The sequence below is a fragment of the Archocentrus centrarchus genome, chromosome 17, assembly GCF_007364275.1.
Source record: "Archocentrus centrarchus isolate MPI-CPG fArcCen1 chromosome 17, fArcCen1, whole genome shotgun sequence".
Taxonomy (NCBI): domain Eukaryota; kingdom Metazoa; phylum Chordata; class Actinopteri; order Cichliformes; family Cichlidae; genus Archocentrus; species Archocentrus centrarchus.
The window spans coordinates 26,008,661-26,035,512 of record NC_044362.1 but is presented as its reverse complement, the minus strand read 5'-3'; the positions used below and the strand labels follow the sequence as shown (position 1 = coordinate 26,035,512).

At 38.8% G+C, this 26,852-nt stretch overlaps 1 long non-coding RNA gene across 2 annotated transcripts; it reads left to right on the top strand.

Moving 5' to 3' along the window:
• The first annotated feature begins 11,015 nt into the window (after positions 1-11,015).
• LOC115796280 (uncharacterized) lies at positions 11,016-23,615 on the top strand. 2 transcript variants are annotated; one of them, XR_004021294.1, is made up of 3 exons: positions 11,016-11,507; positions 22,374-22,527; positions 23,568-23,615. It is a non-coding gene; the product is annotated as an uncharacterized LOC115796280 (long non-coding RNA). The 2 variants fall into 2 exon arrangements; XR_004021295.1 differs by lacking the exons at positions 22,374-22,527; positions 23,568-23,615 and adding exons at positions 16,795-16,876; positions 17,807-18,663.
• The last annotated feature ends 3,237 nt before the right edge of the window (positions 23,616-26,852 follow it).

Genomic DNA, 26,852 nt, shown 5'->3' with positions numbered 1-26,852 from the left:
AAAATTGAGTTTGTGTTTGCAGGAGTATGAAACAAGGGCAGCTTTTTACCCGTGCATGGGTAATTTGAGACAGTTTGAGCAGTGTATATGCCATCCATCCAACTGTTTTCTTAACTGCTTATCCACTTCAGGGTTGCAGTGGGGTTGTTGCATATTACAGCTGTCACAAGACAAGAAGCAGGGTACAGCCTTGAGAGGTCGTCAGGCTATTACAGATAGGCAAAGAAATTCCAGACACTGTTGCTGCAACTGCTTTTATATTGCAGATGCTTAAGCTACACTTTAAAGACTGTGACATAAATTATTCTTAAAAATAATTTATTTGGTACGAGCCAGGTTGTGCTGTATTTCGGACCTAATTTGGCCAAGTTGTGTATCACTAAGAATGCCTTTTCAGAATAGTGTCCCCTTCCTTTGCTAGTGTTTCTATTGTCACATACAGTAAAACCCACAGCTGAAAACGATGAGTTCAGACAAATGTTTGAATTCATTGCTGGGAAATGCAAACACTAAACATCTTAGAGAGGCTAGGGGAGAGTTGGTGGTACAGAAATGTAAACAGTTCTTTATCACAAAGCAAACTGACTCATGACTCTGAGCATCCGGAAATGACGATCCATGTGACAGTGAGGACACAGATTGTGTGTTCCCAGAAGGAGTTGCAAACCTCAAATAACACAATGTTTGTTGACAAGCAAGTTTTATTTTCTAACTCTTTTTACTATAAAACAATAGAAAGTGTCCATTACTTCTGTCAAACTTTGATTTTGTGAATTTTAGAATGATTTTTTTTTTTTGCCCCCAAACAACCATATATGTCATTTAAATTTGAGAAGATTCTTGAGACCTCAGCAAATTCTTCTAAATTCTTGAAATTTTGTGTTTGATTTGTTAAAGATTTGATCAATTTGAATTTCTGTTGCATTCATTTGTTATTTTTTCCTTTAATTGAACATTTTTACCATTTTTATAGGTAATATATGAAGAGAAAACAGCTTGAAAAAAAAAGGTTTAAAACTTCAATAAAATCACTAGTAACTGACATTATATGGGAAAATGACAAATTTGTAAAATCAAGGTAATGAGAGAGGAAATGATGCGACACTCACAACAATGTACAAGAGACAGCTATCAAAGTAAAACAGGAAATGAACAGTATCATAACAGAAAAACAAAAATAAGAACTTAACAGAGTGAAAACACTGACAGCTTAGATACAAAATATCAGAAAATGCAGGAAAAACTGATTGACTCCATTTGCAGTAATAACATGGGTATAATACTGGTCTCCTATAGCTTGAATTTTAAAAGGGGTGGCAATGATGCTCCATTATTCTATCACATTGATTGTTATTTCCAAGCTGCAGATTAACATTTTACATATAAAATTTACAGTGTGATATTTTCAGAAAATATGATGCCAGTAAAATGATACTTAAAATACAAAAAAAAAAATAAAAAAATAAAAAAATGAAGAAATAAGCTGTATTGTACAAGTGGTAATAAAAAGCTCTGATGGGGCCTGCTCTCTAATGCTGAACTCAATGATGTACTCAAATTGCTATGAGAACATCACTGCTTCATCTGAAATTATTCAGTATGACTGAAATATCTGAAGAACTGCACCCACAGAAAAAAAATACCCTATTTAAAAATCTTAATTACATCCTATAAAAAAAGCTTAAATAAAGTAGAATATCCCCAAAAAATAATAGATAATATTAAAAGCTCAATAAACTAAATATTACACAACAGCTTTACCACTTAAACCTTTATCCATCTCATAACAGCACCTACAGCCTACAACGGAGATTAAAGGCAAGTCTGAACTCAGACCTTTTCCAGAAAAGGACACCTTAAAAAAAAAAAAAAAGGAGCAACCTTAAAATCTAAGATCAATGTTCAACAACTCTGCTTTTGTTGGCTGCGTCACTGATGGGCAGGAGGATGAATACAGAAGGTGTTGAGGTGGCTGAGGTAGACAGCAAACTGTACTGTGAAGGAACACAGATGTTGTCTCAAAGAAGGGCGAGATTCAAGAGGTGTCTGAGAGGAGGATGCTGAAGAAACTCCTCAGCATCATGGGTAATCCATCCCACCCCATGCATGCCTCCCTGATTGATCCCTGCAGCACATGCAGCTCATTGCCCCAAGGTGCAGGACTGAGTGCTACAGGAGTTCCTTTCTACCTGTGGCTGTAAGACTCTGTAATTCCTCCCTGTTCTGACATAAAAATCTACACATGCACACCAACACACTGTAGTAACACACTTTTACACCATCCCATCTGTTCTTTATCAGATGGGAGGATTATTATTATTACTACAATAGTATCACTTGTAATTTATTATCTGTTATCACTTACCACATTTCCCAATAGCATTAATACTGTTAACACTGTGCCACTTTCTGCCTATTTGCACTATTAATATAAATATCAGTATGTACATACTGATATTTATATTTCTGAGTACAGTGCTATCAAAAATATTTACCCTCTTCCTGATTTCTTTGGTTTTTTTTGCATATTTGTCACACTTGAATGTTTCATCACATGACCCTCTTAAAATAATGGCCTAAGTCATTTTTTAACAAAGATTTTATTTTTGCCTAAAATACCTAAAATATTTGGTTCAGTTTTTTGCCTTTTCTGAAAAACCTTAAAAAAAATGACTTAGGCCATTATTTATTTTGATCCTCAAACAAATTTTAATATTAGACTAAGATAACCCAAAAAACACACAGTCTCCTCCCTTAATGATTACCGCCCTGTAGCACTCACCCCTGTCATGATAAAGTGCTTCGAGAGGCTGGTTAAGGACTACATCACCTCCAAACTTCCTCCCAAATTCGACCCGAACCAGTTTGCTTATCGCCCAAACCGCTCAGTGGATGATGCCATATCATCTGTATTGCATCTGAGCTTAGAACATCTGGAAGAAAAGAATACTCATGTGCGCATGCTGTTTCTGGACTTTAGCTCTGCGTTCAATACCATCATCCCTCAACACCTGATATGCAAACTGTCCTCCCTTGGCTTCGGCACCTACCTGTGTAACTGGCTGTTGAATTTCCTAACAAACAGACCTCAGTCGGTGAGGGTGGGTGACACCGTCTCCAATGTCAATGACAGGGATGAGGTGAACCATCTGGTCAAATGGTGCGAGATCAACAACCTGGCCCTGAACGTCGAGAAAACCAAAGAGCTCATTATCGTCTTCAGGAGGAGCAAACCCATCCACACACCACTCCTTATTAATGACACAGCAGTGGAGATTGTCAGCAAAACAAAGTTCCTGGGGGTACAGTTAACAAACACTCAAACCTGGGCTACTCACATTGAAGCTTTGGTTAAAAGAGCCCAGCAGCGCATGCTCTTCTTGAGACGGATGAAAAGAGCACACCTCCCCCCCTTCGATTCTTACCATCTTCTACAGGGGCACCATAGAGAGCGTGCTGTGCAGTGGTATCTCAGTCTGGGCAGGAGCCTGCAGCGCCTCTGATTGGAGGCAATTACAGAGGGTGGTAAAGACAGTTGAGCGAATAATAGGAATCTCACTTCCACCAATTCAGGTCACGGCAAAGAGTCGCTGTCTGAACAGAGCTCAAAACATCTACAAAGACCCCTCCCACCCTTACAACTTAGATGCAGAACAGCCAGATTCAGAAACAGCTTTTTTCCATATGCCGTAAGACTGCTGAACACTAGATAAGACGCTGCTCATTCCTCATTCCTCTTAACTACCTCATGCTACTTCTTTTGTGAAATATATTGTTGCTGTGAGCTTGCTGCTACTGTATATATTGTCTATATATTTTATTGCTAAATTTTTGTATTATATTTTATACACAACATTAACATTTTAAATTTTAGAATTTTAGACTATGTCGAGCCATAGCAACGAAATCTCGTTCTTATGCGCACTGTACTGTGTAAATTTGAATGACAATAAAGTCTGTCTAAGTCTAAGTCTAAAATGCAGTTTTTAAATGATGATTTAATTTATTAAGGGAAAAAAGCTATCCAGACCTACCTGGACCAGTGTGAAAAAGTAATTGCCTCCCTAAACCTAATAACTGGTTGTGTCACTTTTTGGCAGTACATGCTTGCGATAACTGGCACTGTAGAGAAATGGACTTTAGTGTTTACTCTGATGTCTGAGAGTGTACTGAATGAACAGCGATTCATTTCTGTACAGTCACAATTTCTTCATGACAAATCCAGGTGACTTTGCTAATATCTTGACTTCTTTCCTCTTTTGAATTATATTATCATCTAAAAGGTGGATTGACACTGGATAAAAAGATGGATACACATGGTCATCATCTCCAGATGTTAATCCAAGTGAGTTGAGTGCTCCTCTTGCACCACCGCAAACTTGTGGTTTTGAGCAAATATAAAATCCCAGTTTCCCTCAGGTTTATTCTTGCAGGGTCATCATCAGGTAAAAATTTCATGTTGTTCCATACTTTGGAAATTAAATACCTGCAAACGTTATGACAGTCCCAGCAGAATCAGCTGTTTTTGTTTTCATAGGGTGGTTGTAAACTTAGTTTTATCATAAAGGCTACTGACAGAAAAAAAACTTTGATACGGTTTGTTTTTAACCTTCCTTTTCAGCAGCCTGATTTCTATGATCATTAAACCAACAGGAAGATTACCAACAACATTAAAATATAAACAGAATCCAAACTGCAGTCACCTGGTTTTCACATCTGAGGCTCAATTCCTGAAGAGACCGTCTGGCCTCAGCCACCACAGAAATATGCTAAAAAGCCCACTTAAGCTGAGGTAAGTTTAAAGTGCGTGCAAAGTGCCTTCATGTAAATATTGAACTTGCTCACAGTTTGGATTTCATGTATGGATCAATATTGAAACAATCTGCACCTTAATCTCATTTTCACTTGTGTTTTCTTCTTGGCAGATGCTGCTCTAGACTGGCAGCATGGGATCTCCAGTGAAATCAAAAGTTATGAGCATTTAGACGGATTTTCTCATGAATATTTTATTATTGTGTGGGGTTTCTGTGTTATTAGATTTTAGAAAAGCTAACCCACTCACTGTTTATCAAGGTAATTCTCTACTTTTGCAAGCATCCTTCTGAAAGACTTTCAGAAAAGACTTTTTTTGGCTGTAAAATAGCTAAAAGCCGCAGGAAAAAGACTTTGAGTGCACTTTGCATATGTGCACTGGAGTTACACTCATTAGTATGGTATGATGTGCCCATTTGGTATAAATCATCTGTTTCTGACCAATTAAATGAATTCCCCTAACTTTAAGACATGAGGACAATAGTTAATACAAAGTAGTACATTTAACTGAAAGTTTCCAGACATCTAAACAAAAAGAGTGGAGAACTAAAATTGCTTCACTTGAAAAAAAGGGCTCAAGCCATTAAAAATGTGGTGTTTCCACACACTTTTGGCTTTATATGTATGCATTCCAAAGCTTTCCCGTTAAAATGATCACTCTAAGCTGCAGTTTTGAGTGTTTTCCATTTTTCCACGCCCCACCGGTCAGGCACTCTGCAGTTTGAAAAACAAAGCAACAATTTCTAATAGACAATTGTCAAAATATTAATACACTGAGGACAGTAATGTCTAGGACCTGCACCACCACCTGCTAAACATCTGCATGTTGGCATTGCATTCAAGGCATCACTGTGTTAAAGTGCAGTCTCATAAAAGTGTGGCTGGAAATGCTTAGTTTTTAATCCTGACCTAAGATGTGAGGCAGGAAATTTGAAAACAACTTGACCCGGAGCTCCACAGCGTAAAACTGTTGATTTCATTTTAACCAAGAGTTTATCAATAAGTCCCTCTCAAGAATCTGATAAATAATGGATCAAAGACAAACATTACTTAAGATTCACATCCATCTGAGGGATTAGATCAGCAGGTTCGGACTTCAAACAGCAGAAACAAATCAAGCGCTCGCTGACATGTTTTGAGGTTGTTATTGATTATTGCTGGCTGCAGTTCAGGGGCGTCGTGGGTGACTCTGACTGCAGAGCTTCCAGTCGGTTTCGATCTCCAGTGAAAATTGAAGCTTCTGGTCAGAGGTTGGCAGGGAGCAGTTTTTCCCTCAGCGGGGTTCAGCTGTTTATTTTTCTTATTTTCATAAACTGAATCCATTTGCTGATACTTAGCAGGTTCTAAAATTATTTAAATGCAACCTCAGTTGACGAACAGCACATGACACATTTATGTTATAGAACATCCTTCTATAGGAATTAAGAGGGTAAGCAGCAGCCAGGTGCTACTAACCAAATCCACTTAATTAATGAAAGGAAAGGAAGGAAAGGAAGGAAAGGAAGTGGGAACACCTCTATAAAAGTAGAGGTTTTGGCAGTTTGCTGGTTGAGAGCGTTCGTGTGTGTGTGTGTGTGTGTGTGTGTGTGTGTGTGTGTGTGTGTGTGTGTGTGTGTGTGTGTGTGTGTGTGTGTGTGTGTGTGTGTGTGTGTGTGTAACACCATGCCAAGAAGGAAAGACATCAGCAATTGTTACTGCCCATCAATCTGGAGAGGTTTATGAAGTCATTTCCAAACAATCCAACATCAAGGTCATCATTCTACAGTGAGAAAGACTATTCAAAAATGGAAAATATTCAAGACAGTCTTCAATCTTCCCAGGAGTGGACGTCCTATTCATCGCAAGGTCAGACATGCAAAACTCAGAGAAACTGCAAAAAACCCAAGATTTACATCTCAGACTCTACAGGCCTCAGCTGGCATGTAAAATGTTAACGTTCATGACAGTTTGGTTAGAAAAAGACTGAAGAAGTATTTGTTTGGAAAGGCTGCCAAGAGAACTTCTCTCTAAAAATAACATGGCAGCATGGCTTAACTTTGCAAAGTTGCATCTGACCAACCACAAGACGTGTGAAACAATGTCCTCTGGATATATGAGACCAAAGTGGAGATGTTTGGCTTTAATGCACATTTGGAAAAATCCAAACACAGCATATTTGCACAAATACAGCACTGATGATTTGAGGCTTGTTTTGCCACCACAGGACCTGGACACAGTCAAATGTGATGCCATCTGTCTGACAGCTAAATATTGGCCAAAACTGGGTCACGCAATAGGACGATGATCCCAAGCACAGCAACAAATCTCCAGTAGAATGGCTGAAAAGGGAAAGAATCAAGGTGCTACAGTAGACCAGTCAAAGTCCAGACCTCAGCCTGACTGAACTACTGTGGCAGGAGAGCTGTGCATGAACGAATGTCTGCAATGAACTGAAGCAACACTGGAAAGAAGAGTGGGCCAAGATTCTAGAGACTGATAAAGCCATAAAGAAAATTATTATGTCAAGTTATTGTTTCTAAAGGTGGTTCAACAAACGACTAAATCATAGGGTGTACTGAATTTTTTCCCACTGCTTTTGCATTTTGACTCAGTTTTTGTTAAATAAATAGTGACGAAGGGTAATATGTCATGTTTTGTAGTTCATCTGAGGTTGTATTTTCCTAATTGTAGAACCTGGTGAGGACCAGATGATTTACTTTATGTCCTGATACATAAAACCTTAGAAGTGAAAGAGGGTGTGCTTTCTTTTTCATGACTGTAGGTTGTATTCTTTATGCTTTAATGTGGTGATAAATAACCCTGAGTATAATTTTTATATCTTTGAAATTAGGGCAAAACCAACATAAATGAGTCCTTAACATTTCTTGTTTCATTATTTTTAGTCTGAATTAGTATTTTTTTCACAGTATTCAGGGCTATCGAGCCATTTCTAATTTTTCTTTTGAATATATTTGTTCCATAATTACAGTCTTTTGGAAGCAGTAAGATTCATTTGTGTTTCAACAGAAAATAAATTACACAAAATATGTCTGTGGTTTTATGCTAACAAAGAGCTCTAACATTTCACATCAGACTGAGTCATTTCTCAGTATGCTGATACAAAAGTCTTACTGATATTTTAAAATTCAAGTGAATGAGTCAACACCAGCTTTCTGTGCTCAGAGCACTGGAGAAGCTCTTAATGATATTTTGCCATGGTGATTTTTATGACTCATTAATGACTTAAACCTGAATAAATTAATGTAGAAACATGATGAATACAGGTATCGCCATTAAAAAGACATTAAATCAGATGAACTTGTTTTCTGAGGAAGAAGAGAACAGGCTGAAATGTTTGATCAATGAGCTGATGAAACATTTCAGCCTGGATGGGAGTCCTCCATGATGACAGCGCCCACATCCACAGGATGGCTCACTGACTGATTTGACAGTTCAGTCAGTTAAACAACTTTCTGTTTCTGTTTCTTTTCCGGCTCGTTCAGCTGACTGAGAATGTTCACGCTATTCAGATCAGCCAATTACGTTTTGATTCAGCCTCTTTGAGCCAAACCTCCCATCATCTGCAAACTTTTAGAAATATTTCTTTTTCTGCCACTGTGATCTGTCATTTCAGTGTCAGATCAGCGCGCACCATTCACTTCGACTCCATTCTTAGTCTGGACCGGCGTCCATGTGTTTTTCAGCTGAACTCATCAGAACTCCCACTCTGCTTCACATCCATCCAGATGGATTATAGATCTTGGTGGTGCCTTTGCACTTTTATGTTCACCAGCATCTAGACTTCAATCTCTGAGGAGCTGCTCACGCTTGGACTGACACCTTCCCTCTGTAACTGGGTGCTGAACCTCCTGTCAGACACACCCCAGTCAGTCAGAATTGGAAATCAAATTTCAGAACTGTAAGCACTGGAACCCCCTCAGGTTTGCACACTGAGTTTACTGCTGTACACCTTCTTCACATGTGATTGTGTGGTATCCCAGACCAATACCAGCATTATAAATTTATCAGATGACACTGCAGTCATGACACTGGGTTGATGACTGACAGGGAAGAGAATCCACGCAGAAGAGAAGTGGCAGGACTGGTGGCCTGGAAAATAGTATCTCCCCAAATGCAGACAAGACCAAGGAGATGATCATTGATCCGTGGAAGGAGAAGCAGAAGCACACTTCAATATAAATCAGTAAAACCAAGGTAGAGGGGCTGAAAACCATCTGCCCTTATTGTAGGTATAGAAGTATGAAATCAAGGACAAAAAGACACACAGGCCAACAGACTCCTCAGTAGGGCAATTAGCACTGACCCCCTCCCACTATATTGCCCCTGCTGATTGTTACGTCATCTGTGCAGCAATTATGATTGTCAGCTACTGCACTACAGATCTGTTTGCAATATTTACACACTGCACAGCTTTTTTTTTTTAAAAACAATTGTTCACATCACAATTATTATATTTACATTTTTAGTTGAATTTTTACTCTATTGATATATTTTATATTTGTGAAAAGGAAGACTGAAAAAATAAGAATTTCATTGCATGGTGTAAACTGTTCATTTTTTTTTTTTTTTTTTTTACTGCACATATGACGATAATCTTATTCTTCATCTTCTTGTGGAAACATTCATTCAGAGCCACTGAAGTGGCTAAACCTGCAAAATAATGCTGTCACAAGATGGTCTACTCACCAAAAACGTGTCACACACCTCTACAATTACTGTCAAAAAAATTAGCGAATGGTATGGTTCTTTCATGGTGTCTTAAAAAATGATTTTCATCACTTTCATCACAGATTTTCCTTTAATTTGCCACTTGTGTATTTTTCAGTTAGATGAGACCACTCTTTTGTCTGTGTGGTATAAAATCAATTCAATTTTATTTATGTTCACAACAACAGTTGTGGTAATAATGAATTACAATAGTCCAGCCTAGAAGTAATAAATGTATGAACTAGCTTTCCAGCCTCACTCTGAGACAAGATGTTTCTGATTGGAGTGATATTATGCAAAAGAATAAAGGCAGTCCTACATATTTATTTAATGTGCTCGCTAAAGGACATATCCTGGTCAAAAATGAAGATATATTAAGACTGAGCTTAAATACTGCAAGGTAGCTGGATAGCTTGGCTCTGTCCTTTATTCCAAAATCTGCTAACACATCTCAAGAATTAACACAGCTATTTATTCAGTACACAAACAGAAATGTTAAATGTCAAAGCATTTTTCTTGATGAACAGCAATTTATCCATCTGTGCATCCTCTCACAGTCACTCACTGAGAGAAGTCTGATTTTCTGCATTTCATTTCTACATTACGTGTCTGTACATATTTAAGAAGTGAACTGTAAAAAGTTAATTATTGAACTTTGGAGGTGCTAGTAGCTGCATTTTGATTTGGGGGAGAGTTAGGGCAGCTGGTTCATCTTATTTTCAGTCTCTGCTAAGCTCTGGCTCCACAGACATTGCAGTTATCTTATTTAAAAAATGAAAATAAATAAAAGTGTTTACAGAAATGTAAAAAAGGTTATTTTTATATAAAGTACTGGATATTCATTTACATTTTTAATTTCTAATGAGGATGCATTAAAAAAGAATAACTTCATGACTCAAAGCTAAAATTTAAGCAGATCAGTTTAGGTGAAGAGCAGGGGTCCTGCCTCTGCATGTCATCCCAGCAAAACCGTTCATATGCCTCCAAAATTGAGCTCTGAATCATGCTTGTTTACCCAGTAAACAATTTAATTACATGTTGTTTTAGAATTAGTTTGAGAACTGGAAACATTTTGGTAAAATTAATTTTCCTGTCTGCAAGGAGAAAAGACACGGGCCTGTTTTTGTGAGAAACTGGATCAGACCGGAGTGGCTATGCTGTATCGGTAGGGGTCGCTGTTTCTCTCAAGATCAGGTCAAAGGGAAAAGTCTCGTCCTGAAATTCATAAAATCCTCCTCGTAGGGGTCTTGTTCATTTGGCGTTTATAGTTTTGAAGATTGTGATTAAATAGCAAACTATACCCTTATATAATTATAAAACAGAAAAGGCTGCGCTTGTTACATGTCCCACCTCTTGCTTCTAATTATCGCAGAGGGCTGGATCCGCTACCAGTGGCGCACTCCTGATTGGCTGAACCTGATGCCAATTCCAGGCTTGTCCGGTAGCCTCCTGTTTGCGAATAGTTAAGAGTCAAATTTAACCAGAGGATAAAGGAACTTGTGTGTCTAGACCCATAATTTCACTTCTTCAGTTAAGAAGTGTAGGCAGACTACATAACACTTTAAAGGTTCCGCGTTAATGCGGTTTTGTAGTATAAAATTGGACTTGAGGATTGTTGGCTCCTTTGTCCGGCTTTTTTACGCGTCGCGCCAGCGCAGCCGTTTGCGCACCTGAGTCCGCTGCTCAGCTTATGCAGCCTTAACATGACTTTACATCATCTGAGTCACTAAACTATCATGGAGATCCTATTTATTATTTGTTGTGAACCTTGGTGAATGCGCAGTGTCTCACTGTGGAATAACCGGAGTCCAGGTGTCACAAGGAAAGAGTCAAGGTGGCCGTCTGGAGGAGCCAGCTGGGATTTGACAGAGCGCAGGAGTTTGGGATGCAAGAGAAAACTTAGAGAGACAGCTCTCGGCCTCTTTTACCTGGATTCAACTGAGTCATGGCCTCTGAAGTGTTACTGCTGCCAGTATGTCTTGCAGCTGGTGAGTTTTCCCTCTAATATATTAAATATAAATATAGTATAATATAAAAGTAAGGGAAGGTAATTGATAATCAGTATAATACAGTATATAGGATAAGATACATACAAGTACATACAAAAAAGTTAATTTACTGATCCTATATCTTATACTTTAATTTACATGTAATTATACTGAATAAATGAACTCTATTTGTGTTTTCTCCCCTTCCTACATTAAATCAGCTGTGACATTAATTCAAAGTCTCATATATATTACAGTGCAGTCCTAGTATATTTGTATAGGATTTTAAGAGCAGCATTCAAATTTATGATTGTGTGAAAATGTCATTGATTTTTTTTTTTTTTTTTTTTTATGATTTGTGACCGACCCCATGATGATGGAGGTCACAGCTCATCCCTCATCACTGCTGAGGTCTTTTCCTCTAAAAGTGAATTCAAATTAGATACGACATCCTGCACAGAGTCATGCACCAGCTATTATACACAGATTACAGAGCAGAGCCATCATTTACCAGCACTGTCCTCCACCTGTCACCTTTTATTGGAGTTAAGGAAACACAGCCCACTGCAGTGACTGCAGAGTATTCCCCAAAGGCATGGTCTCTGTGTTTCAGACACAAAAGTCTGACGGCAAAATTGGATATTATGTATATCTTATCTTTATTTATATGTAATAATAAAATTACAGAAATACAGACTTACACTTTATTATTACCTTTAATTCAGTCCCTTTATTTTACTCTGAATGAAACACATTTACTTTAGCCAGCAGCTGAACAGGTGTACTGTAATGAGCAGCATCACTACCAAGCATAGCCATTATACACTAAATACATGTTAATCTGGTTTTAGCAGAGTGCTAACAGGAAGTGTGGTGACTTTAAACATTGGTTTTTGCAGAGTTTGTCTGGGCCTGTGCAGCGTGAACTACATTTAAATAAACTTTTTATAATCGTTTATCAAATGATATCACACTTTCCTCAGGTGACAGCTGAAGGAAAGAAAGGATAAGTTTTCATCTGTGTGGTATAGTTCACAAGTGGACCTAACTGATGACACCCAGAGGGACAGAAAGGTGGGAATGTGATTGGTTGATTAGATATTTGTTTTAACAGGCAGTTGAATAGACATACTTAATAAAGTGGTGGCGGTGGTGAGTGACAGATGCTGTTTATGTCATCAAAATCACCTGATCAGCTTATTTGCTTTCATTGCCTCTGATAATCAAACCCAGTGGTATCAGCTGACAAGAGTTTTCAGCTTTGAGGAAATAAAATATAAAATTAAATTTTATGGCTTCCCAGGGCCAAATGAACCAAGAGGAATTAAACTGCAGCGCAGCCGATGTTCCCTGACCCCAAACACCTACCCTACCATTACATGGGGTGGCTGTTGCTCAGGAGGTGGAGTGAGTTCGATCCCTGGATCTAAACCCTGAGTTCCCACGATGCATCCATCGATGTGTGAGTGTGTAAAAGTTAGGTTGCAAGTGCTTAGGCATAGAAAAAAGCACTTGTATGATTATGTGTGTGAATGAGACTTGTAGTACTGCTCATATTGAGTAGAGAAGCACTGTAAGTACCAGTCCACTTACTATATGCTGTATGCAGAACCGTCACCTTTCTCATGTCCTAGTAAAAGACTTGTTTGCTGATGTTACATAATCTGTGTTTCCTGTTGGACATCTGACAGCACCTCTATTGAATCATACAGAACTGCTGAGACCATGTGTACACAATCCCCTCAACCACCACATGCACACAGCTTGAGTTTTGCTGATGAAACAGGGTGCTGTTTATGTGTTTACTGGCAGAGTCTGGAGTGTGGATACATACAGTTGCATCTCAAAAAAATTAGAATATCATGAAAAAGCTCAGTGTTTTTGAGTCAGTTATTAAGAAAGTCAAACTGAAATATAGAGTCATTACACAGAAACTACAATGTTTTATGCATTTTTTTTCTCTTTGAACTTAATCACAACTTACAGCTAAAATAAAACCTCTCAGATTATTAGAATATTTACTTTCAAATTTGAGTAAATTTGAGTTAAAAAGTTTGAAGGTCACTGATGAAAAAGCTGGCTGTCAGAGTACTGCATATTAATGTAAAATAGACTGGGAGGGAAAAGTGTGGTAGGAAGAGATGCACAAGCAACAGGGATGACTGCAGCCTTGAGAGGATTGTCAAGAAAATTCAAGCGAAGAACTTCGGAGAGCTTCACAAAGAGTGGACTGAAGCTTGTGCGAGTTCATCAAGAGCCACCACGCACAGAAATGGAAGGCTTCAGGAAAGGAGCTACAACTACATCTGTTGTATTCCTAATATCGAGCCAGTGCTGAGACAACATTAGAAGTGTCGTACCTGAGCTAAGGAGAAAAAGAACTGGACTGCTGATCAGTGGTCCAAAGACTTATTTTCAGATTAAACTAAATTTTGCATTTAATTTGGAAATCGAGGTCCTAGAGTCTGGAGGAAGAGTGGAGAGACACAGAATCCAAGGTGTTTGAAGTCCAGTGTGAAGTTTCCACTGTTTGTGATGATTTGGGGTGTCAGGTTCATCTGCTATTAGTGCTGGGTGCTCCGCTGTATTTTATCAAGTCCAAAGCCAGCACAGCCATCTCCCAGGAGATTTTAGGGCACTTCATACTTCCATCTGCTGACAAGCTTTTCCAGAAGGACGTAGAACCTGAACCTAATAAAGAATTTATGGGTTATTGTCAAAAGGAAGATGAGAAACACCCCAAAACAGAGATGAGCTGAAGGCCGCTATCAAATAACACCTCAGCAGGCCCACTCGCTAATCGCCTCCATGCCACGCTGCATTGATGCAGTAATTCATGGTGAAGAAGCCCCAGACAAATATTGGTTGTCAGTCAGTGGTGTCGATAATACAAAAATTGCAACCCGTGCGTTTGTGTCATACCAAACAAACTAACAATTTTGATAGTGAATTAATCATGTTATTCATTTCTCAGTTGCAATTTCTGGTTTCAGCTTCTCAAATAGGAAGACATGCATATCTGAATGATTTCATTTCACTCTCATTTTCCTGTGCTCAGTTTAGCTTGGCACTGCATTGTTATGTTCTGCTACATTTCATCATGTTTGTGGGCTCAAACTGTGAAATTAATTGGTTGTGAAAGGCTGGTTTGGTTTTTGCATGTTTAGGCATTGTGTGTCTGTAACAGTAGGTTTAACTGGAAGAAACCTGATTCAACCATATATGAGGACTTTTGCAGTAATTTGATTTATTACAAGGCCAGTTTATTTTTATTCCCCGTGTAAAGATCTTCAGATGGTGAGTCATGCAGCAAAGGCCAATGGTCAGGAAGACTGCAGTTAAGTGCCTGCAGTCCAGCAGTGGATCAATACATTCAGACTTAGTTTTCTTTATATATTTACAAGGCTTTAAATAATCAGGCCCCACCTTATCTTGAAGACCCTATTACCCCAATAGAGCTCTTTGGCTTACTTGTGGTTCCTAGGATACTGAAAAGTAGAATGGGAGGCAGAGCCTTCAGCTTCGAGGCCCCTCTTCTATGGAACCAGCTCCCAGTTTGGATTCAGGAGACAGACACCCTCTCTATTTTTAGGATTAAGCTTAAAACTTTCCTTTTTGATAAAGCTTATAGTTAGGGCTGGATCAGGTGACCCTGAACCATGCTGCTACAATATAGCTCTAGGCTGCTGGGGGGGTAGCCATCTGCTACCGATCGCAGCAGATGACTGCCCCTCCCTGAGCCTGGATCTGCCAGAGGTTTCTTCCTGTTAAAATGGAGTTTTTCCTTCCCACTGTTGCCAAGTGCTTGCTCATAGGGGGTTGTTTTGACTGTTGGATTTTCTCTGCAATTACTGTAGGGTCTTTACCTTACAATATAAAGTGCCTTGAGGTGACTGTTTCCTGTGATTTGGTGCTATATAAATAAAATTGAATTTCCACAGTGCAAAGACATGCAGTTACTGGGGCTGGGTTAATTGGTGATTTTAAATTGCCCATAGGTGTGAATGTGAGTGTGAATGGTTGTCTGTGTCTCTGTGTTAGCCCTGCGACAGTCTGGTGGCTTGTACAGGGTGTAACCTGCCTCTCACCCTATGTCAGCTGGGATAGGGTTTATATAAGGTGGGTGATAATAGGGGAATTGAGTGATCAGATTGATAGAGAGTCAAAAGTTGTGTCGTATATTTGCATGTCCGGATCATACCCCGATCAAATGTTACATCTCCATGGACAATAGTGATATGCTTCTTACTCCAACAAAGGAGGATTATATGCCTTTTTTTTCCAGCTGAGATATGGCCAAAAATGTGTGTTAAATGGGGTTTCCCATGTTAAAATCAAGTAGCCTACAAATCCAGAATCTGGATCCACATCGCATTCGGTTTGGCACTAGTTCTTGGCCCTCCACACCTGTGTATGTGAATATCAGATGAATCTGATAAATTTTGAGGGAGAAATTATTATTATTGTTAACGAGAGATTTTTATTAAATTTTTCTGGATTTTTTTTTTTTTTTTTTTTTTTAACGTTGACTTTGATCCAATTATGGCAAAACTAATTAGGTGATCCAGGGGTCACTGGCCATCTTTCATGCAAATTTGGCATGAATCAGACTGGTGGTTTAATACTGTTAACAACCAGAAAAACAGACCAAAAACAATACCCCGTTCCCCCAGGGGTGGGGTAATTATCTATAGTTGCTCATTAATTACTGTTAAAGCACCAAATGAATAAAAACTGATTTAGATTTCTTTAATTTACTGACACAGTAAACTGAAGAAAAGTCAGCCCTGCTGTTTTCTTTGACTCATTTCATTATGATTTTAACTCTTGCAAAAGAGAAACGAGACAAAATTGGAATTGGGATAGCAAAAATTACAAAAAATAATGTCTTGGTGTAGAGCTGGTGTGGGATGTATCTTTTCTCTCCGTCTCGCCTCCTACTTTTTTTTTTTTTTCACTTTTGGGTAGAGGTTGGAAGGTCCCGCCTTGGCCTCCACCTGCTGACAGAGCGTGCCAGTTTTCCGCGCTTCACCTTTTCCTCATCAGGTCATTACCTGCCAGTATTTAGGAACCAACTCAGCCTCTCACTCTTTGTGGTTGTGGTGGTAATCAGGCTCTCTGAGACTAGTTGAAATTCATAGTGACATTTCTGTACTAATGTTGCTTTTCAGAATCCTTCTTTGCTGGCTGAAGAGCTCACTCTGCAATCCCAAGTTGGGCTGTTCCTGCAAAAGAGGAATTGTGTTTTCATTTACCAAACACTCACCTGCATTTCCATCCTCCACAGGCTCCTTATCTTCTGAGTAAAATCTGGCTAGTTGCTCTCTCTGCCATCTGCTTCACAAGGGAATCCAAGTAAGAATCCCAAGGTATTAACTCACAAATCTCCAATATTGCACTGCAACAAGGACTAATCTACTTCTACTCTTTGACAAAAGCCTGTTGCAGCTCCATGAACAGAAACTCACCTGTGGATCTCTGTTGCAAATTTCTTTGCTTAAACCTGTGTACTTGTACCAAATAAACTTGCATGCTGTGTGTGTTGAGCCCTGCCTTAGTATCTACTGAATTTATCTACTTTGGTTATGAAGATTAAACTTTATTTTGGCGCCAAGTTAAAATCAAAAACTATATTTTCAGACTTTTGGCATGAGATTGCACACAGTTATTTTTCTGCAGTACATTATGTCTTTTAAGGGCATCTGGTGCATAATGCTGGATGCACTGCTGCATTCAAAGATTTCATTTTATAGAGTGTAAACTTAAAAAAAAAAAATGCTTTCTATAATTTCCAGAATCCCTGAAATATCTTTCAGTTCCTGCAAACTGAAATCAGCACATGATATAAAGCTGTGTTTAGTGAGGCATTTTATAGCATGGAGGCAGATATAACCGCAGGCTGTTCAGTCAGCTAATTGTCCCTTTGAAAACACAAGGACTATCTGTTTTGAAGTACAGTTAAAACCTAATATCAGTTCATTGGCTGACTTATACACAGGGTGTTTTTGTGATGCAGGCCAGTTGAACAGATAATGAGGTTTGTGAGTGTGAAGTTTAGTTAGAGGAATGTTTGATGTTTTACTACCACGAGCCAGCAGGAGCATTTTAATGATTTTCACCACGTTTCTCTCAGGTATCTGTTCAGTGACGATCTGACTGCCAGCTTCTACACTTTGTTTACTGTTACACATTATGTAATGTGGTCAAAGCTCCAAACACTATTGAACTGGTGATTTTTTTGTTTATTATAATCAAAAGTCACACGTGTTCAGGCTGGATTTGTTTCTTTGTTTCTGCAGCATACCTGTTCCGGTACAACATCCTGTTCTTCGTCTACCTCATCCATCTTCTGTTTATTTCCACTCTTCCCAGAGCCTACGAGCACAACAGTGTTACTGTAAAATGCTTGTTGCCTTTATGAGAGCAACAGTTTAGATTTTGTTCTCCTCCACTGAGAATTAAATGACTTCAAAGGGATGAAAAGCCAAATACTGCAATTAATGACATTAGAGAGTAAATCACAAAAACCACAACAGCAAGTTGCATAAGGTATTGTTTGTCTCTATAGTAATGTATCCTTGGGCGCACAGCCGCACCACAGCTTTTTAAAGCAAAAACACCTAATGAATTATTCATGTCACACATTTGGTTGAAGTTTATTTCACAGATTTAACTGAGTCCTGCGATGGACTCCGACCTGTCCAGGGTGTACTCCACCTTTCACCCTATGGCAGTTGGGATAGGCTCCAGCCCCCACCTGGAGATCCTGAGTTAGGCAAGTGGTTAAGAAAATTAATGAATGGATTTAAGTGCTGCACATCCTTAGAGATTAAAAGACAAAATGAAACAGACCATCAAAATAAAGCAGTGAATTTAGCTCAGTTCCCTCCTAATTCCCTCCAAAAACTGGATAAGTGGAAGAAGTTGGATGGATGGATGGATGGATGGATGGGTGACTAAAAGAGTAGTGTATGTGTGTCCTATTTAATTAAAGACTTATAAAGAGTGTTTTATAAGTTTGTGCTGTCAGTATCTAATATCCACAGTAAGTTTGCAAAAATTAAGAGTCTTGTGCTCATTACAATTTATGAAAATGAAGGAGGATATAAGTTTGTTTGTTGTGTGTTGTCTTATGGAAAATTAATTAAACTCAATATATGCTGCATGGAGTTGGTGAATAAGTGTATAAAAACAGTGATTACACAATTCTTAATAACATTGTGTGTATTATTGGCACAGAACTGATGTATTCTTTTTAAATATCACAGCTAACATTATACCTAATGTATATCCTAGTATAACTGTTAAATGACTGAAGAATCAGCAGCTATCAGCTCCAAGAACATTCAGCTTTACTAGAAGTCTCTGCTCTTTAACTATTGATGAGATTGTAAGTGGTCCATTTTCTCTGCTCCCTCTTCTCCTCTCACTCTCTTCCTGCTTTACTTCCTGATTGTTATTTCAGCTGGAGACGTGCAGAGACAAATCTCGCACTGGACGTCGTTACCCCCAACAAAATGGGTTTATGTATTATTAAACACTGCATGTGGTCTCCTACAGAGGTCTGGGAGGTGTTCTGTTTAGTGTTTTGTGGTGGATGAAGTGCATAAAAGCAAGGCTGAAGTTGGCAGCTGCCACATTCATCACCCGTAAGGAGAACAGTCACCTCAGTCACTTCTCATAAACCACAGAGGTCCATGGTGATTCATATTTCTTTGCAGGATTAATGGCTTCTACATAGCTTTCAAAAGATGATATGGAAGCTTGTTTACCAGCTTTAAAAGTGGCTTTCATTTGCTGCATTCTTCTTTAAACCAAAACTCCAGAAAGGTTAAAGGTCACCTCCACCTTCAGATTGGATCTAAGGGACATTTTTACCAGCTCTTTTTGGTTTTTCTTGTCAACACTATAGTCCCTTTGCATAGGTATCGTATGAGTAAATAAACCAAACCTGGGCCTAAAACATTTAATTAGCCTTTTCCAAACATGTGATTTGGCAGGACAATGTGTTTCATCAGGGTTTAATGCTGTTAAATGGATCCAGTTCTTTACCTTATTAGGAAAAAGAAGGAACTGTTAAATCCAAACAATGCCCTCTGTTTTGAAAGTATTTAAAAAGTACTCTTGGGACAATATTTTAAACTGAAAAGAGGAGCAAAATACTGCATGACTGTCGGCAGCCAAGTCAGATGGCCGTCAGACAACAAAAATGTTTTTTACAAGTAGGAAAACGAGGGGACAAAGTAAAACACTTGCAATGTTCGGCGCCTTAGTACCAGTTTGGATCCAGAAACTGGCTAAAGCTCCTCATACCTCACATTTACAAGCATTCTTTCCCCCCATTGTGAAAGCAGAGAGGATTGCAATGGGAAATTAGTTTGTATTTAAACTTTTAATAAGCTTGTCGTGTTGTGTTGTGCACATTTGATACAGTTAGCCCTCAGTGGCCTGAGGCTCAGGATATTGCCACACTATAGTAAAACCATTGCGCATTCCCCACAAGGAAGCAGTAAATTTAATTAGATGAAGATGTTGCCCAGTGAACAATTAAATAGTGCAGATAAGTAAAAAAAATAAATAAATAAAATAGGGCTGATAGCCCAGCAAGAGACATTACTGTTATTTATTAATCAAAGAATAACAGCTTCATCAAGCTTCATTCAACTTCCCTTGAGGATGAAGATTTTAATTTTCCTAATTTATTTCCATAATTAGTAGAAAACCTGCTGTTGAGCCTTAACAACTCCTGAAATGATCCCAAATACCTGTAGGTGCACTATAAAGTGTAGAAAGTGTTGAACAGCTGTGGCAGCTCCCCCTGCCTCCTCCCATCCTCCCCTCCCAGGATCAGTCAACACCTACATGTTCTTATGGCCTCGAACAGCCAAGTCCTTAATTGTGAACACCAACAGCCACCAAAACTGAAGATAAACAAAAAAACTGTTCAAAAACTTGAATAATAACTTAGTGACTTAGAGGTTTTCTGCTCCACCAGAACATCTATTTGACTTGCTAGTAGAAATAAGCTTTGCTCAGTTGATCCACTGAAAATCCCCCTTAGGTGCTCTCCTGGTAACCCTCAATTAAGATGTCAGAAAGAACTCGCGGAGACCCTTAAACTGAATTGCTTTCAACAATGCTGCTGCTGTCCCTCTGCTTCACCTGTATATTCTTCCTGTTGCTCCACATCACCTATCAGATTGTCATTCAGGAATGTCTATTTGACAGCCGTGTCTCCAGCTGTCTGTGTTTATGCCTGAAATCTGAAACTGCAACACAAACAGCTCACTCTGATAAGTAACGGCTATAAAATAAAATGCATCCTTGTGTGCGTCTTGTATTGGGATTCTCATTCCTCCCTCCTGCTCTCTTCTGTTTCATCAAACCACCGGTTTAGCAGAAAAATGTGGGACTCGGCTGTAAACACGATGTGTGAGGACTCAGGGAAGAGTTAAAGGACCCAGCCAAAGCTTAGGTACTATCTATGCTCACAGCATTGGGCCATCCACTTGCTCCAGTTGCACACTCCTCCTGTCTCATTCCAAATAAATCAAAACTCCTAGTGGAGTTATTAAATATTGTAATCACATTAGGTGCAGAATAAGACATGCTTTTCGTTGGTATGAAAGTCAGTGCAATTTGCAGCAAATTAAGTTCAGCAAACCTTAGTAAATCGTGTTTCTGTGATTCATTTACATACTCTCATTTCAAAACTGACACTGCACCTCTTCAGTAAATACTGACAGTAGCTCTTTAATACCAAAGGAGGACTTTGAGCTGGAGAAGACTGCAAATCTGGCCCTAGATCTTGATTCTTTATTAGACAAACTGAATATATATTGCAGCAGTGCTGTTTGCCTGACCACCTGCCGTTTGTTTTTAAAGATTATAATATATCTATTATTACTGAAGGTCTGTGTAGGTTCTCAGTCATCCAGGTTAAAGTTACTCTAGTTACTGATGGTTGAAAGGGAGGGTCTTGAATATGACAGCTTTTACACTATGAAACAAACAATCAGTCACCCTTTCTTAAAAGGACCGTGTCTTTTATAATCAGAATCAGCTAAGTCTAAAAATTATATTGCACATTTTAAAACAACTGGAGTTTTTTAAAAAAAATTGCTACTTTTTAAACTGGATGAAAGAGGAGAAATAGGGCTAATTGTGTTGGCCACCTCATTATGAACAAAAGATGCAATTTCAAAGGTGTAAACATGTTTTTCACAGTTTAGTAAAAAGCAGAAAATAACACCGTCTCTCGTGGCCTTCTTTTTTTTTTGAATGGAATTTAACTCACTTTTTAACAACAATATGTTTAAAGCCTGGCTTCATTAAAGAGGATGTTACTGCATATAAAAGTAGGAATACATAAATTAAGGGAAAAATTGATTCCCAAGCATTCAAGTGAGCAGGTTGTGTTTTCTGAAAGATGTAATTGCTGCAGTGATATATGTTCTCATAGATTTGGGAGCAGTTCCAGTCTTCATGAACAGAGATTAGACAAATATAATACAAGGTGAAAACTTGTATGCATTTTTGATTTTTAAAAAGTCAGACAAAGGGACATGTGACAAAGAGCCCAGCTAGGTCCAAACACAGGACAGCACCTTTATTTACGGGCCAAAGTAAACTAAACAAGCAACCACAAGTCCCTGGATTTCTCAGAAAATCTGCTTCGTATTAGATCTCATTGTCCACGGACAGTTAAGTGTGTTGTATGTCGTCCCAGTTTCCATCATTTGGTTGTGATTCTAGTCTGCAAGATTGCTCCACATCACAACTTTGGGATTTATCTATACTTTGAGGAACCAAGCATCTGCTTTCTGTCAATGGGTCAGACCTCTCTTTTTTCTTTTTTGTCCCCAGAGTGAGAGGTGCAGATGCAGGAAACGGCATCCGAGTGTTCATCCCTGACATCGGCATGTTTGTTCTCGGTTTGGCCATCTGTTGCCATCTGGTCCAGAAGAGGGCGCATGAGGACACGGCCCAGTACAATGCAGATTTCCAACTAGAGGAACTGGTCTGTCTGTTCTTAGGTCCATACGTTTTTCAACAGTGATGCATTATTTTGTAGTTTTGGCTCTGTACACCACCACAGTGGATTCTAAATCAAACAATCAATATGTGATTGGAGTGCAGACCTTCAGCTTTAAGTCAAGGGATTTATCAAAAGTATTAACTGTTAAACTCTTTAGGAATTCTAGACATTTTTATACAGAGTCCCCCATTTTCAGAGGCTCAAAAGTAATTAGAAAACCTAACAGAATTTTAAATAGAAGGGTAGTTTTTAATACTTTGATGAAAATCCTTTACAGTCAATGACTGCCTGAAGTCTAGAACCCATGGACATCACCAAACACTGTGTTTCCTCCCCTGAGATGCTCTGACAGGCCTTTACTGCGACCACCTTGAGTTTCTGGGTGTTTGTGGGTCTCTGCATTCAGCTGTGTTGTCAGTAACTGAAAGGTTGCTCTACTGGGTTGAGATCAGGTGACTGTCTTGACCATTGAAGAAAACCGAGAAAAGTGAGGTGCTTTTGCAGTATGCTTTGGGTCACTATCCATTTGCACTGTGGCACTCCATCTAAACAGTTTTGCAGCATTTGACTGAACCTGAGCAGAAAGTAGAGCCCTGTACACTTCACAGTTCATCCTGCTACTTCTGTCAGTAGTCACATCATCAATAAACACTAGTGCCACTGACAGCCATACACGCCCATGCCAACAGAACTGCCTCCAACATGTTTGACAGGTGGTATACTTTGGATCATGAGCTGCTTCTCTCCGTCTCCATATTTTTGTCTTCCCATCATTCTGGCATGGATGAACCTTGGGCTCATCTGTGTGTGAATCACAAATAAAGATAACAAATTCAGTTTTTTTGGCTTGATGCTATACTCTGATAAAAGTGTTCCTTTATTTATTTTTTTTCAAACAGTGTACAGTACATTAAGCACCTTGAGGTGACTGTTTTTGTAATTTGGTGCTATGGTGGTGGTAGTGTGATGGACCTGGATAACTTGTTGTAATTGATGAAACCATTAATTCTGCTCTTTTCCAGAAAATTCTGAAGGAGAATGTCCGGCCATCAGTTCATGTCCTGAAGCTCAAGCTTACTTGGATTATGCAGCAGGACAATGATCTGAAACACACCAGCAATTCCACCTCCAAATGGCTCAAAAAAAAAGGTTTTGGAGTGGCCGAGTCAAAATCTGGACTTAAATCAGATTGAGAGCCATAATTCCTCCATAGTGATGTGAAAGACTCATTGCCAGCTACTGCAAAAAACTTGATCACTGTTCTTGCTGCCAAAGCTATTAGGGTTAGGGGACAGTTGCTTTTTCACACAGGACCAGATAGGTTTAGACAGCTTTGTACTTATTTGGGTTATCTTTGTCTAATATTAGAATTTGTTTTTAGGATTTTGTAGAACTTTTTCAAAAATGTATGTATTTTATTCTCAAAAGCTTAGGGTTCGGGAATGTAGGATACTCTGACCTCAAAAGGTTAAACTTTTTGGTGCATTTGAGCTTCGCTTTGTACACAAAAGGAGAGGACTCAAACCAAGAACAAAAGCAAACTGTTGTCCAACTGTCAGTGTTGCATTTTCTTTCTCTCTTGTTAATTTGATGGATTCCTGACATCTGTTTCCATAGTTAAACATAACAAACCCATGCTTATGCTCTTTTATCATGACATGACAGGGCTCAGCAGCCAGACCTCCTCAATGACTCATCCATATTTATTGCACCTAAGGCAAGTTTGTTTGAACAATAAATATTTACTAGCAAGAAAGCAATGGAAAAGACCAACGTAGCTGGAGGGTAGATTTATCCGTCTCCTCCTCACAACACAAACTGAAACAAAAACAAATGCAAATATAAAGCTTAAATTCTCTATCTGCATGACAAGTGAATCACAAATAGTTTTACCCAATTAAAAATACAAAGATTCACCATAAATGCAAACATATAAAGCCCTTGACTATAAATTAGGACCACTCTCTAAAGTTGTTATATGCCAATTACTTTTCAGTGGCTCCATTAAATTATCATAATGATATTATGTCTTCTAGACCTCATCTCTAACACTGCAGCTGTCTCAGTGCCCTCAGCGTTGCAGGGCTTTATTGATCTCACGCTTCCTCATTTGAAAGCTGTGCTGCTGTGTGTCAGGAGCGATGCCATTTACAGCTATGTATAGCCGAAACTGCCTTGATAATGCCCTGTGTCCTCTCCATCCCACTGCTGCCTTAGATGGCAGATAAGGGGGTTATCACAGCGTTGGATTGACAGGTTTTTCATTGGGAAGCAAAGTCTTAGAATGAATTCACCAGTCACTTTAGTGCATGGGGCCTAGCCCAGCTGTCATAGGGCGAGAGGCAGGGTACACCCTGGACAGGTGCTATATAAATAAAACTGAATGGAATTGAACTGAATTAAGAGAAACTGGAAGAGAAACTCTCCAAAAAGTGCACAAAAGACTGCGGATCCACCTGATTACTGTATATAATCATTTGTTTAATATTGTTGCGCTGTTTGTGTTAGTTTAGTTTCCATGGTGTTTCAGTCTAATTTTGGTTGCCTGACCCTTTGCTAGCTACAGTAGGTGACATAATGAAATACTGAACTGTTTGATATGTCCAGCAAATTGGTACAATTTATGCTCTGCAAGCTCAAAAAAAAAAAACCTATGGCCAATTTAGAACTCCAACTTAACCTAACCCTTTGGACTGTGGGAGGGATCTGGAGTACCCAGAGAGAACCCACACAGACACAGGGAGAACATGCAAACTCCACACAGAAAGACCCCGGGCTGGATTCAAATCCAGGACCTTTTTGCTGTAAGGCGACAGTGCTGACCACCGTACCACTGTGCTGTCCATTGTTTGAATAAGTATTGTAAAATGATTTCTGAAGTTAAGTACAGTGTTACATGCAGAAAAATGTAATGTGATTACAATAATGCATTACACAGCCTACCTTGCCCACATCTCATCTGCTTTTTGGATGTGTTGTAGGCCTCAATGACAGAAATGGATACAAAAAAATCCCACATGAATAAAGTTGATCCCACAAAATAACAAAACAGTCTTGTCTTCATTCTGTCTTCAATAAAATATAATTTGATGTAGAATCTAGAAATCGCTGCTTTCTTTTGTGTATTTGCGGTTTCCATGCTGTCCAAACATTTTCCAAGCTGCGGTCATGTTTGGCACTCATTAGTCATTCATCAACAGCAGAGCTGCAGCATTTGTTTTAAATTTCCTCTCTAATTGGTTCTCTCCAGGCGTGGAGCATCAAATACGTCAGCTGGCTGACATTCGTCTTCCTCATCTGGTCCTGCTTGCTGTGCCTGGAGCGCAACCTGAGGTGCTATGCCACGCTGTCTTCGCCAGTCCTCGTGGCCTGTGACAGCATGCTGATAGTTCTGCTGTACATTTGGACTTTTCAGGACATGGGCTGCATCAGAGTCAAAGGCTTCTTTGTCAAGAAGAAAATCCGTTCTTCTCACTTTCATCTAGGCTTTTGGAGTTAAAATTCAATACCAAATAATCTTCTTAAACTTAAGATTTCCACGTATTTCTCCTAACTAAACATCCACTAAACCTGATATTTAGTCTGACAATCTGTTTGAAAACACTGTGGATTAAATATGTGCAAGGATTTCAAATGCACTCACTGTGCTGCACAGAATTATATTTTTTTAGTTTCTGACAAAATTTTGCAACCAAACTGAATTTCTCCAAGAGTCAGTTAATGAAACAGGACAGTGTAGTTCTGCAATGTGCTCCTGAAGGTCAGGTTTTAGTGTTTTGACATGTGTTGGAATAACTCTCAGGCTTTCATATTTCCAGCTACTGAACTTGACCTGATTATGTCTAGATTAAGATTTTATGACAGCTATTCACCACAAACCTGGAATTGCCTTAATATGATTTTTTTTTAATCACCTAGAGTTCTGCCCTTTTTTTTTTTTTAAACAGTGTGTATGCGTATCAATTTAAAGAGTGGAGATGCAATTATATCTCACGCCTCTGTCAAATAGTTTTTTTTTATGTTTATTAAATGGCCAAATAAATGCAATACATGCACACATGTGTAGACAATTGATAATTTTATAAACTGAATTCTGATTTGCTACATATACAGAATAACAATAAGTGTTATTTTGATCTCCAATATTTTGCTCCCAAAAAAGTTAATATAAATGGTAGTTGATTTTTTTAATTAATTTATTTTTTTGCTCATCTGTTTCTAAACATCATATTGATGGTGTGTGGCCTACACCTGTGTATGATGACCCTCTGGTTACCGCTGAGACAAATGCTTACAGAGACAAGAAA